The sequence below is a fragment of the Pinus tabuliformis genome, chromosome X (genome assembly GCF_031772625.1).
Source record: "Pinus tabuliformis cultivar Carrire ecotype Pingquan chromosome X, CPIR1, whole genome shotgun sequence".
NCBI classification, from domain to species: domain Eukaryota; kingdom Viridiplantae; phylum Streptophyta; class Pinopsida; order Pinales; family Pinaceae; genus Pinus; species Pinus tabuliformis.
The window spans coordinates 956,812,200-956,825,748 of record NC_142308.1 but is presented as its reverse complement, the minus strand read 5'-3'; the positions used below and the strand labels follow the sequence as shown (position 1 = coordinate 956,825,748).

General features: G+C 33.6%; 1 pseudogene; it reads left to right on the top strand.

The window, feature by feature from the left end:
- The first annotated feature begins 4,064 nt into the window (after positions 1-4,064).
- On the top strand, positions 4,065-5,557 carry LOC149142880 (glycosyl hydrolase 5 family protein pseudogene; annotated as a pseudogene).
- Positions 5,558-13,549: the final 7,992 nt, after the last annotated feature.

Genomic DNA, 13,549 nt, shown 5'->3' with positions numbered 1-13,549 from the left:
AACTTAAATCTTTTTTTTTGCAAAGGTTATTAACAAAAAGAAGAAATATATTAATAGGACACATTTGCACCTAGAGTTAAAATAAACACCATGAAACTTATAATTCCATGTGTTATGAAGCATAAATTAGACTTACAATATAATCGTTTTACTTTATTTTTTTCCAATCTATATAATTGATATCTCATAAGAGAAATCAAAATACACTTCTACTGATTCAAAATGTTATGACTATCCACCACCTACAACATGAGAGAAACCTTACATCAATGCATTACATTCATCCTTACAATCATAAAACTACTAGCTACACTTCAAGACTTTCATCATAATTAACTAACACCCTTAAAACTAAAATTTGGTATTCCACAACTCTCAAGATATATGAACCAACACTGCAAGAAATTAAGAAAAAAATAAAAATAAAATAAAAAATAAAAATTAGAACATCGAACTGAATCATTATATTTTTTCAAAGTCACTACCCCTTCTTCTAGCCTAAGAGCTTCCTTGGATAACTAATTTACTTTGATTAAAATTCTGCATATGAGTAAAGGAAATATACTAAAAAATTACCCTTAAATGTTATTTTTTCATTTTCACTTTGTTATCTAAATTGGATCATTATATTATTTATCATCCAGCTTGATGCTTATGGAGTAAATTTTTTTTTGAGGAATCGACTCATGGGACCATTTTATTGATGGGTCCCAGTTTGGCGAATTAGGGTTTGAAACCTTCCAAAAGCATTTTGTGGCTCTAAATGAAATCTTTTCATATTAAAACTTTTCCACTTAGCTGATACACCCACTAGTGCTATTATACACTCAAATATGTTTCCAATGATGCAAGAAATGACTCAAACAAAGTCCGTATGCAAAAAATATGCCACCCAAAACTTGACCTTCTTGTTTTGACCACCATTATTCAAGTGGATGCAACATCGGCCCCATTAGTCATGGAAAAGGGACTAGCCATATGATTGTAACTCTAGTTAAGAGTTGAAGGAATCAAACTTAACCACTAGTAGGCTATCAGGTTGTGTTATAACCAAACCACTAAGAGGAAACATGGTTCCATTCTATTCGAGAGAATTTTGTTCCATAGATGAGCATAGTAGCTAAGAGTGGATAGAGAGAGAGAGAGAGAGAAAAGGCAAAGGAACCTCACATTTCAGTGAAGTTTTCACGTGTAAGGGTTTCCTAGAACATATATTGTGTTCATTGTGGGTTGCAAGTTTTATTTTTCTATTCTCTGTTTTTCATATTTTATATATTGCATGCATAACATGACACAATAATTAACAAATCCAAAAATCTAAGGAAAAATTAAACCTAATAGTTTAGATTTGAATTTTCAAATATATTTTAGTAGATTTGTTGTGATGAACTTTTTGGTGGAATATCTATGATAGCTTATAGATCATATGAAAATCAGAGCCAAGTTATATTTGGGTATTTTGTGGAAGGTTATATGGGACCTAGATTGGTTTAAGCAGAAAGTCATAAAACCATACCCATGGCCAACAAATCTATTAATAACCCTTGATATGAGGAAGCGGAGAGGTTCTCGAGGTTGGAAGAACAAGTCACACATATCAATCGTAACATGAATCTCCTTATGGAAAACTAGTGAACAACTTGGGAATTAGAGAAGATGGAGGTTCCAACAAAGAGGTCAGATCGTAGGGGAAACCAGGGGATTGGGAAGAACCAGAGAGGGAGCCTAAGAAAGAACCCAAAAGGGAACAACCCAATTTGAGCCTCATGAATTTAAGATGGAAGCAAAGGTCGACATTAAGCCATATCAAGGTGAGATTGACGCTTTGAATTTAAATCATTGATTGCAACAATTAGAGGCTTATTTTAGTGTTCAACAGATAAAGGAAGAATATAAAATTTCATTTGTGTCTCTTGAAGTAGAGGGCCAGCCTTGACCCAATTAGAAATCCACATGGAAACCTTGAGAGTGGAGGGAGACTCTCTTGTGGCCAAGTGGGAGGATTTCAAAAGTCTCATAAAGTCATAGTTCTACCCTACAACATATGTAGAGGACCTATGGATCCCATGGCATTACTTCAGGAAAAGATAGGGGTAGAGTGTATAGGAATGCACCATTGAATTTAGCAAGATGGCAATACTGTTAGGTATCTCCCCAAAGTAGCAAGACATATTCATCAAGTATTTAGGGCGTCTACATAACCATATATCGAAGAAAGTGATGATGTTCAAACCTACAACGATGAATGAAGATTTTGTATAGGCATAGTAACCAGAGAACATAGGCCAAAAGAAAGGGAAATCAAGTGGGTCAAACTAGAAGGAGCACCAGGAAGCTTCCAAGGAGGGGAAAAAGAAGTGGAAAGGGGGGAAGACAAAAACACAACAACCATAACACATCACTGTGAATATTCCAACAACCACTGCAACCACTATAATATTGATGGTTATGTAGAGAAGAAGTGTTCGAATTTGCATCCAGAGCTCAACCCAAAGAACACAAACAACGATGTTAAGAAGAAAAATCTCATGGCCACATATTCGAGTAATTAGGTGGAAAGTGACTTGGATGTGGATGTGCATATCATTTACAATACATTAAAGTAGAAGGGGGCGAATTTGAGTAGCTTTCAACGATAATAATAAAAGGAAATGACTAGGCTCTTCCATATAAAGATACATGTCAAGAAGATAAAAATTGATGCTTTATTCAACTCAAGATCACTAGCAAATCTCATAGTAGCAAATCTGGTAAAGAAAATGGAAGAAAATGGGATTAGTGACTCATGACCATCCGAGCCTATATTATTAGGTTAAGTCAACAAGGAGGAAAAGATAATGGTAAACAAATAGGGTAGAATCGATTTTTCTGTTAGTGATGATTTTGTTGATGAAGTAGAGTTGGATGAAATTCCACTTTGTATCTGAAATTGTGTTTAGGAGACCCTATACGAACATGCAAAATGCGATATTCATGTGGAGAGGCCACCAATACTACGTCATCAAAGATGGATAATCCTCCATATCAACATGCACATGGGCAAGTCAAAGATCTCACTAGTAACTTCCAACAAGGCCAAATAATTGATCAACTATGGAAAGAAGCATGTTTTGTTGTTTTTAAGAGAAAATCAATATGTAGAAGAGTTCATGAGAGCTAAGTCATCCTTGGAGGGGTGCATTGAGGAACACAAATAACCACTAAAAGAGTTACTACATGTGTACATGGGTGTGTTCTAAGAGCCTAAATGGATACCACCCAATAGGGAAGTGGATCACAAGATCTAGTTGTTTCCATAATCACCATTACAAACATTGGATTATACAAACAATCCATTATATAATAAAAAGAAGAGAAAAATAAATTTCAACAATTAATAGAACATGGATTTATTCGACTAAGTACCTGGCTATATAGGTCACCTATCATCATTATGCTTTAAAAAAAAATAAGACAATGGTTTGAATAAGTTGTACCTTGTAAATGGTCCCCATAGGTGAAGAGACTTGAGAGACATGTGTGACCAAAGGAATCATTTTCATATGATATCCGTGACCCTCACCTTACAAATAATGAAAGAGGAGTTTTTCACTCAAGTGCATAAATCTTAGAAAATAAGTTATTTAATCACCATACAAAGATCACTTCAAATTCTTCCATTCCACTAGGTAAAATCCTGATAAATCTGATACTGTTAACAGTGCTGAACCTTATGCTGTCCAAAATCTTGTCCTACCCAAAAGCACGCCCACTCCTTATTGGACTTTTTACATCAAGTTACGTCGTTTTCGATAAATATTTATGTGGAGTACTGTTTCAGGGAATCCGACCCAGGTGGCGTGAAGTTTGAATTAACTCTTAAGATTTCCACCAAACTCCAAGATACTTTTTGAATGTCACAAACTTCCAATTTCCCAAGAATCATGAATGTTACGCGTATAGATGTTTAATATTCACTGCTTTCTGTAAAACTGCGGGCCAGTCCTCATGGTGCTGGTGGTGCGGTGTCGGTGATTGTAACGGTAATGGCCTCCGCTGCATACCGACTCTGTCACTGACATTTGCTGCGCCCACCGATCGAAGGACGGCAAGCTTTCAGATAGGGACAATGAATTCTCGACAAATCACTGGTACCGACAAATTTCCATAAAGTGGCGGTGGTTTGATCAGATCCATTAAAATAAAAGGTTGCTAATCTTGTGAATTTGACTCCATAAAGGTAAACTGACGTGTAGGATTCAGTGGGAAACTTTGGAGGTCCGAAGCGACGGCAATAGGAGAACAAACCTTCGAGGCGCGAACAGTTGGTTCCACCTCTAAGTTCAATGGCGATGAAATTATGTATGTTCTCTGCCTTCATATTTTTATTGTGTTTTGTCGGCACCGTCGAGTCGGGTTCTCTTGCAGTGAAATCTCGATGGATCGTGGACGAAGCTGCAGGCACCAGAGTAAAGCTCGCCTGCGTCAACTGGGTATCGCATTTGGAGCCCATGGTCACGGAGGGGCTGAACAGGCAGCCATTGAAATACATAACGAGCACCATTACTGCACAGGGATTCAACTGCGTGCGCCTCACATGGGCCACGTTTATGGTCACTAACCCCGCGAATCGAAACCTGACGGTTAGAGCTTCCCTGAATTCGCTGAATCTGAGTGACGCAGTGGCCACAATGTCTGTCAGCAACCCGGAGTTTCTCGACCTGACGCTCATGGACGCCTATAAGCGAGTTGTCGCGGGGCTGGGAGAGGCGGGGCTGATGGTCATACTCGATAACCACATCAGTAAACCTGGTTGGTGCTGCGGCTCCAACGATGGGAATGGATTCTTCGGAGACGCGGATTTCGATCCAGGGGTCTGGATCCAGGGGCTGTCCGCCATGGCCACCGCTTTCAAGGGCACGGCAGCGGTCGTGGGAATGAGTCTGCGCAACGAACTGAGAGGCAAGAGATCGAATGCGGCGGACTGGTACAAATACATGCAGCGGGGAGCCCAGGCCGTCCACAATGCCAATCCCGACGTGCTGGTTATTATGTCGGGGCTCAATTACGACGCCGATCTTAAGTTCTTGGCGTCGAAGCCGGTGAGTCTGCCGTTTACCCACAAAATCGTGTATGAGATGCATTGGTATTCATTCACAGACGGGAAGGCCTGGGAGCATATGCCGGCCGACAAGCTCTGCCAAACTGTGACAGCCCGGGTAAAGGACCATACTGCATTTGTTACCAAAACCTTATCTCCTCCGGCGCCGCTGTTCATCAGCGAGTTTGGAATTGATGAGCGAGGAACGAATGTGGGCGATAACAAATTCATCAACTGCTTCCTTGCCTTTCTTGCCGCCGGGGATTACGACTGGGCGCTCTGGACTCTGCAGGGGAGTTACTATATTCGTAATGGGCAGCCCGGCTTCGAAGAGACTTACGGGATCTTTAATGTCCGCTGGGACGGTCTCAGGGATCCCACATTTGTTTCCAAGATCCAGGCCTTGCAGAAACCATTGCAAGGTTGAGTTATTAACTTTTTTTTTTTTAATATATATGCATAACTGTATTTCTTAAATTTGGATCTGGTTTTATCTTGTTTTTCATTTTTGAATGTTCCCTTTGAATCTATTTGAAACCTGCAGCTGCAAATTTCGATCTTCGTGTTTCACATATGCAAATTTTGAGAATTTTGTATTTAATTTTGAAGTGTTATCACTTTAATTTTTCAGTGTCAATCAGATGATTGGTATCAAAAGATTAAAAAATTAATCATAGTAATTGTAAAATCTTTATGATATCTGAATTTGTCGTGGTGATCGGGGCGTATGGTTGTAATATGAAATATCTCTATCTCCTGAACCTAAATACATAAATAGTCAATTGAATAAACTTTAGTGGTTGTAAATGAAAGTATCAGATATTTTAAAAAAATAAAAAAGTTCAGTAGTTATAAGGGAAAGTTTTTGATAACGTTTAAAAAAATATTTTAATAGTAAAAGAAATGTGATTTTTTTTTTTCAAAAAATTATGATTAAAATTTATTATAAAATTGTATTTTAAAATATATAAATGTATTTAATATTTTGTTTTTTTTTTTAATTATTAATATTTATAATTTAATATAAATAATTTAATTATTTATAATTTGTTGGTTCTAAACGCGTCCGCCAAAAATTTATCTTATAAGAATCTTTATCCCATTAATATAAATAAGAATATCCCATAAATCATTTTTCCAATTAAATTTTTAAATTAAAATATTATGAATGAAATAAGTATAAATAAAAATGCACTTTCATTATTTAATGTTTCCATTTTTCTTTTTTAAATTTGTGGTTCTTATTTTTTTTAAGATTGTATTTTTATTTTATTTTATTTAAATATGTGTTTATTATTATTAAGTATAAATGAATTTAAGATTTTGAAAAATCATTAAAGTACTTTTAATTCAAAATTATGATTATAAGAAATTCTATCAATTTTTAAGAAAATTGATTTAAAAATATACATTTTTAAAATATATTAGTAATATTGGTAGGCCAATCTCTTTGAACACACATCTATATTTTTTAATACTAATATTTTTATGTTAAACATTTAAATTTCTAACACTTATCTTGCATTTGACATTCACCGTGGTTTCTTATGTATCAGATAGAAATATATACAATATTATTAAAATTTTCAAAAGTTGCACAAAACTTTTTCCTGATGCAATATTTGAAAGAAATCCTATTTACATTGTAAAATATTATAAAATATTAACAAAAATAAATCTTATTTATTGATTTAATCAACACAAAACATATTATAATACTTCCAATCCAAAAAAAAATTATAAAAAAAAATTAAAATTCATCCAATCCCATAGTACTTCAAATCCATCATAAAATTTATAAAGAGATTTAAAATTCAATCCATAACATATCTAGTCATGTTATCAACTTTTCAAAAAATAAAGTGATTATAACTTTAAATTTGTAATACATTTCAAAATGAATACAAATCTTATAACCTCTTCTAAAAAAATTTCATCTTGTATTTACTATCCTAAATAATTCCTTTTGTTCAACATTATTATATACTTAAAAATAAATATAATTCAGATATTCTACCCTGCATTAAAAAAAAACTCTTTAAATTAAAAATATTTTTGTTATTATTTTTTAACTTAAAAATAAAATCTTTTTAATAAACATAAAAGGTTTCACTACCCTCCATTATTTAGAAAAACAAATATACCTTTATTGCTATCAACCACCTAAAATCAATAAAAACCAAACAAACGGGATGAAACGTATACAACAGTTCTCCACCTTAAATCAATAAAAACCAAACAAACAACAACAAACCTATCCCACAATTCTTCCATGATGTAGAAATATAATATTAGAAAAATCAGCCTCTATCTCTATCTGCAATAACACATCCACCCCCTTTATCCTTGGTATTCACTTTATGCAACACCCATTATTTGATATTCTCTTTCATAATCACTTTCAAGATATTTGATATTCTCTTTCAACAAGGATATAATAGATAATTAATAAATTTTAACACTTTATTTCATTTTACACGTACCAGACAAGTAACATTAGCTGGGAAAAAAACAAAAATAAAAATAAAAAACGGATAACGTTTATACTACGGTCAAAATTATGTTACTCCAATGAAAATCAATCTCGATGCTCCTCCTGATGATAATATGTATGCCAATAGCTTCCAGTGCAGTGTACACGGTTGAAAATAGATAGTTTGGTAGTGAGACTGTATATATGTATATATTTACTATTGAATTTTGGTACCTCTAAAATTTAATTATATATTTGTTGTTTTATACATTTTTTTTATCAACATTAGTTGTGCTTATGGATTGAAATGACAGAAAAATCCAGAATAGATAGCAGAGTTTATTTATTTGAAAATAAGATATTAAATGTGGTTATGTTGTATATATATACTGCTAGATTTATATTTGTTTAAATTCAAATTGTTTTTAGTGTGATTTTTTGGAAGTTTTTACAATGGGTTTTTTTAATCAAATTTCTCTAAAATCTGGCAACAATTTATGAAATCACAAGTTTGTTAAGTAATCCTTGCACAACCAAAGTGCCCATAAAGTCTTTCAGGCTGCTAAATCCATATATACAGTCACTATATAGATAAGGTCAGTATATAGATTTTAAATTTGTAACTAGCTGAGATTTCACCCTCCTATAGGAGAATGAGATGCAATGGAATGGCGGGCTGCATGAAGGGCTGATGGTGATACTCGATAACCACATGAATAGGGCGTTGTGTACAGAGGTAACAATTTTGGTAGTTGTTGTTTTTTGTTTTGTTTTGTTTTTTTTTAATTTAATTGTGAGAATGTTTAATAATAAAAATGGATTTAATATTATCAAAAAAATTGTCACCTAAAATTTTGAAGTTTGACAATTATAATTGGTTTTTTTTTAAATTTCAAATTTTCTCAAAATTATGCTATTGTTTTCTAGCAATAACTCTGTTAAAACAACTCCATGAATAGCCCCTATGCTGTAGCTCAAAGAATGGGAATGGATTCTTGGGAGACACCGACTTCAATGTTGGAGGGAGGATACAGAGGCTCTTATCCATTATACAATGCAAGTTGAAATATTTTCCTAGTTAGTTTCACCAACTATACTTGAAGGTTTCCCCAATCATACTATAAAACCTTGTTTAGACAACTCCATGAATATACCCTATGTTGTAGCTCAAAGGATGGGAATGGATTCTTTGGAGAGGCTGACTAGTTTGTGTACAGAGGGCCTATCTTTTATACAAACTAGCGTTAAATGCAAGCTGTCTTTTATACAAACTAGCTTTAAATATAAACTGTCAAATTTTCCACAGTAACTATACTTCAAGGGCCTGTCCATTATACAAACTAACCTTAAATGGTTTCAGTAATTATGCTTAAGGACCTATCCATAATACAAACTAACCTTAAATGCAAGCTGTCAAATTTTCCCAAATAGTTGCTGTCAAATTTTCCCAATTAGTTACCGTAACTATACTTCAAGGTTTTGCCAATCAGACGGTGAGACATTGATATACCACTGGAGAAACCATGAGCAATATGTGTGATACATGAGCATTTCGAGCCATGGCCACCGCTTTCAATGGAAAGGCCGCGGTCCGGGGAATCAGTCAGCACCTCTCCTATGTGCAGCAGGGAGACCAGTGATGTAGGAGGCCAATTCCGACGTGCTGGTCAAACTGTCAGCGTTCAATCAGGACGCCGATCCGGAGTTGTTGAGTTGAGATAATAAATAGTGGTTAGAACCTCAGAGAGGGAGGTTATTCACAGAGATACCATTAAAATCTCTCCTTTATTGATTTGATTTGTTAACTACTATGGATATTCTTTCGAGCAGGTCCTCACTATTTCGTACTCCATCTTTATTACTACTTACTTCAGAAGAGTGACATTACTAGCGCAACGACTTAAGTCGGCTTAGTTCGTGGCTGTTGAACGTTGATAGCAACGGAAGCAGGTGAGAGGGGATTGGGCGGCCAGTGGTAGGAGGTGATGAAGACGTGGTGGGCAACATGAAGCCAGTGCAGATGGGCAGGTGGGAGGAGATTGCAGGCTAGTGGTGGAAGATGAAGATGTAGTGGGCATCTTGAAGCCAGTGCAGATGGGCAAGTGGGAGGAGATTGCAAGGCCAGTGGTGGGAGGTAATGAAGAGGTGGTGGGCAACATGAAGTCATTGCAGTGGTAATGGTAGAAGGTAGTGGAGGGGGTGTGAATGGAGAGTAAATTTCAGTTTATTTGGGATTGAATGATTATAATTAAAATGATACATTATAAGTGAAACCAATTTAGTTATTTGATGGTTGATAATTTAGATATTTAAAAAACAAATAAAAAATTAATGGTTTAATTGTTAATTTTTTTATTAGGAATAATTTGATTTTTTTTTTTTAATAATTTTCAGATATTTAATTTATATAATTTATTGTTTTTAAAGTTTGTTAGGAGAGTGTTTGTGTATTTAAAACTATAATTTAAACAATAAAAAAATATAATTTGGTTAAAACTTGTATGGCTAATAAAAAAACCAAAATTCACAAAATTTAATTAAAACCGAAATTCAAAATAATTAAATTGAGTATTTTCAAACTAAGCATGTTTCATAAAATATAGTTATAATATTTTAAAACAATAAGAAAACTTATTATTATAGCTTAATTGTCAAATTAGTAATTGATACAAGCATCACTATCTACTAAATGCATGTGACTCATGCCCATTATTAAAAAAAAACTAAGCCACTTCGAATAATCTAAAAGAAACCAATTATTTACTAAATATAAACAATTTTAACAATTTTAAGTTATAGCTTAAATGCAAATACAATCATATATTGTGAAATTTACTTATATAAACAATTTTAACAATTTTAAGTTATACCTTAAATGCAAATACAATCATATATTGTGAAATTTACTTATATTTATATGTTTTTAATAAAACAATTAATTGGAAAAAAAATTATATTACCATAAAAAGCATAAAATAACCCCAGGATGTACATTGAAGAAACACTGAAAATGAAAGCTTTAACAAAGAGGTCATTTTATTTTTTCCCTCGTTCATTTTCAAATGTAAGATACATAGAAATGTTAGACTCGTTGAAATGATTTTTTTTGTTTCAAAGATGAAAAATGCAAGATACAAAGAAATATTAGACTCATTGAAATGCTTTTTTGTTTCCTAGTTGATTAGTTGATTTATGTAGAGCAATCAACTGTGTGTGCAAAGTAGCGAAGCAAAGCACTTCGTAGGAGCATGTATCATAGCGCAGAATGTTTCTTTGCTTCGTAATTAGTTAACATTTTTTTATATATTCCTTTATACCATTCATTTTATATTCCATTATGAATATGTAAAGAGGAAAGCAAAGTGTACTCTTTTTCTTTTAAGTTTTCATTCTCACACTTTTATTCAAGCTATAATTTAAATTAAATTCAATGGGTTTATTTTTATATTCCATTATGCATATAAGAAGAAAAGAACAAGATGTAACTTATTTGTTTTTCTAAAATTTTGATGGTCATATTTATATTCAAGGTACAATTTAAATTCAATGTGTTTAGTTTATAATTTTTATAATAATGTAACTTTTAGTTAGCTTAATTAATTTTTATATTAAAAATATATAAGTAAATTTTACAATATAATAGAATATAATTACTTTAGTGTTATTTAGTATTTTTTCATATATCAATTAGCTATTAAAATTATGATTTTGTGTTTTTATAAATTTTCAAAAATCTGTAGATCTTTATATGTGTATGTAAATGAAAAATACTTAACATGATATTTTTTTTGGTAGTTTCATAGTAAAATTGACATATCCAAAACATTCCTTTTTAGTATGGACTAATTATCTTAACCATGGATCAACGTTGAGAGGGATTAAATCTCTTGAGATGCCTGTAAGTGTAAAACTTAAAAAAATTACACCTCCAAAGACTGCACCCGTGTAGGAACTTGACATACGATGGTTAAGAGGAATCTCTCTCTCTCTCTCTCTCTCTCTATATATATATATATATATATATACACACACATGCACACATGCACACATACACAAACAACATTTTTGAATGCATAAATGGACTCAATCTCTTGAAAATCCCTTGAATATATGGAATAAAATAACTTAAGCATGCAAATCCAACAAATATTTGATCCATTCAAAAATTTCCCTTAATAAAAAGTCAAAATGTAAAATAAGAATACTTAAAATGTTATAACAATAAGAATTTAAATGTCCAATTACTTTATATAATATCTAGACATTTTATTATTTTAAAGCATATATAATATGTAAATTGTTGATATTGAAATAAGTTAATTGAAATGACCATTGAGATATTTTATTTATGGATTATATTGTGCACATTAAAGGTTTTTTTAATATATTTTTAAATACATTTCAATATTACTTTCAATTACCTCTTCTCTTTGCACATCGAAATATTAATGTCCATGTTACCTAATTAATTTTAATATCAACATTAGAAAAAACATAAACATATATATGCACTGTAATAAAATATTTCAATGTGCAGAGAGAAGTAATTGGAAGTAAAAAGATTCAAAGTCAACATTTTTTTTTGTAAGGTAGCTTTGGGTCCTTCTATTATTTCAAAAGGCAGATTGTACATGCAAGTTCGAAAAAGAACCATATGGTATCAACTTTCCCATAGGGAGACCAAGTTCGTTGACCATCTAGTGGAGTCATACCTAACCAAAATTTAAATTTCCTTATCAAGTCTTGAAAAGCTAAAAACATTGAGATATCATGTTGACCTCTATCATTATCTTGACAATCCATAAAGGCTACTAGCTAAAAGTAAGAAACACTAATCATCAGAAAACTCAATATAGGTTGGATCCTTTGTTGTGGATCCCTGCTGGGCCAACAGAGTAATGCATGGGATGTGCATTTCAATTCTTTTCCAGTCACCTATTCACTTGATTCATACCAAACTTCAGTCGTTATATATCTCGATGGAGCAAGGCTAGCTCTCCCTATGATTACAAGGGGTCTTCTAGCGCCGCTACCATAACTTTGGCCATGAGGGTCTTCATTCTCCAATATAGAATCAATGTCTAAGTGTATAGATTCCTTCCATCTAGTGTGTCCCAAGCCTACCACAATATTACCCCAGTCTCGCACTAACTCTACCATGCTCAGCGCTGGTTTAGAATTCAACATTTGCTCCAACTCTTCCATCCTGGAGGCTACTAGGTTTGAGGATGATGCTCTATATATGGTAGTTTCCACAACCTCTACGAGTGACCCACCTCCTAGACACCTCCCTCTATCAGCTCGACGTTGACCGTCACCCTGACCTCTGCTGGTCACCTCCCTACATTGGCCTCAACCTCGATTGGGGTTGGTGTTGTTATGGAGACTCAGACCTAAATGAGCCAAATCCTTTCTTATACAACAATTCTTTGTGTCCTCAAAACTCTATCTTGAAGGGAAACTGCCAGAGGTTGATCAAAATCTTGTACCCCAGTCAAGATTCTGGGTGGAGTCTTCAACAAGTGCTAAGCCTGTAAAAATTCCATTAGCAAAAGGAAAAACAACAAATTGTGATAGCATTGAACCTTATAAGATAGGAAATCTCATTAACCAAACAATTTCTCCAACCTAGTCCGTGTACAAAGAATTTACAAGAAAGCATACCATAAACTGGAGAATTAAAAAAACATCTAAAAGTGGGTGTCCCAAAATCACCTCTATGACCTTAGTCTCATGGGTAAGTAGAGGATCTCACCTGAGGTGATTCCTAGCCCTTAGATGGGCTCCATAAACTGGCCCTCCAGCCCGAAAGCTGACCTTATCCAAATACATCTGAGGGCCATATAAAAAAATCATAAAAACCCCATCCTCCCTAATGTAAGCATCGTAAATTCGACCCGACAAGAAAGGAATAGGACCACAACTCCAATTTCAAGCCTTTCTCTAGAATAAATAAATAAACACAGACTGAGGATGGCAGAGAGCCCCAGACAAAA